The sequence below is a fragment of the Mus pahari genome, chromosome 7, assembly GCF_900095145.1.
Source record: "Mus pahari chromosome 7, PAHARI_EIJ_v1.1, whole genome shotgun sequence".
In the NCBI taxonomy this organism is placed as follows: domain Eukaryota; kingdom Metazoa; phylum Chordata; class Mammalia; order Rodentia; family Muridae; genus Mus; species Mus pahari.
The window spans coordinates 51,045,259-51,046,724 of NC_034596.1; positions in this window are offsets into that span (position 1 = coordinate 51,045,259).

Sequence of the window (1,466 nt, forward strand, 5' to 3'; positions counted from 1 at the left end):
AATTCTTTTTATGATTAAGATTTTAAGATTTTCTTACTTGCACATAAAAATAATTTGGTTCTTAAACTTAATTTCTGGCCTGTGACTAGAATGTTTGTTGTTGTTTTTTTTTTTAAAAAAAAAAAAAGTTGGACTAAGTGTTAATTACTGAAACATTAACTTAATTTCTAAAACCATGGTGCTATCATTTATTAATCTATAATGTCTTCATACAAAATGCAGCTCCTGGGCTGGATTTTGGAAGAAATGTGTTCTGTCCTGGTCTGGAGTCCCGTTGCTACAGTCAGTCTCCTTGGTTAGTTAAGACAAAGCCCTCATTAACATTTGCTGCAGGACTTAAAAGTTTTTTACCTCCCAACTAACAAACATAGCCTCACTTTCAATTGAATGGGTCAGTAAAGCCCTATTAAAAGGGGACTTTTGGACTGATTTGAGGAACAGTTTAAGTACATACTGCCATTTTTGAGATTCTTTTGTTCTTCCTCAGTCTAACTGAGGCTGATTTTTGCAACTTCAGTAACACTTCAGAGTAAAAGAAGGAGGAGAAATATTTAACATGTTCTTTGTTTATTTGGGGCTTTTATTTGTTTGTTTTTATTTCTTGATAAGAAAAAATAGGTTGTATGGGGAGGGTACTGATTTGATAGAATTTATTTCCCTTCAATTCTTATTTGAGTTGAAACCAACAAGTTTTTAAAACTAAAGAATGGGTTAATAAGCTTCAGACAGATAACTACAACCGAAAACCGCACATTCAATGAAAAAAAAAGAGAAAAAAAAAGAAAAGAAAAAGAAAAAGAAAAAAGAGCCAATTTTGTCTTCGTTGCCAGAAATCAGTGTGGTGTCAAACACTCCAAATGACTGTCCAGTGCAGACTCTTCTCCCACTTCGTTTTTGGCAGCTGTTTGTTAAGGCATCTAATCCCAGATGTGAGAACTGTAATGTGTGCAGTGTGTAGTGTCCTTGGCTGTGGGTCCCATTGCAGTTTCTGTGTGTTTCTATATGCAGTGTATGCTAAGCTACTGTAGTCGTTTTTTGTCCCCGTCTTCTCCGTGCTCTGTCTCTAGTGGAGTGGCACAGTCCCATTCCTGCGGTCCTAGTGAATTGGTGACTCTTGGGGGTTAGTGGGTTTGTGTGGTGGCCTTTCCCTGTGACGTCACCCATATGCTTCTATTGTCAGTGGATCCTGTCTTACTTTTCTAAATCCCTGCCGTCGCTTTGCTGTTGTATACTCTCCCTGCCTCCCCTGGTCTTTCCCTGTCTCCCTTCTCTCCTCTGCTTCCCCCTTCCCTGATGCCCCAAATCTATACCATTCTCAGAGATTAAAAAAAGAAAAAAAAAAAAAGAAAAAAAGACTCTTAACTAGCTCAAGGTTAATGGAGCCATCTTTCCCACAACGGAATTCTGGGTGTGACTTTCTCTGTGGAATACTACACAAAGCCCTGAAGAAGAATGCTCAGATATAT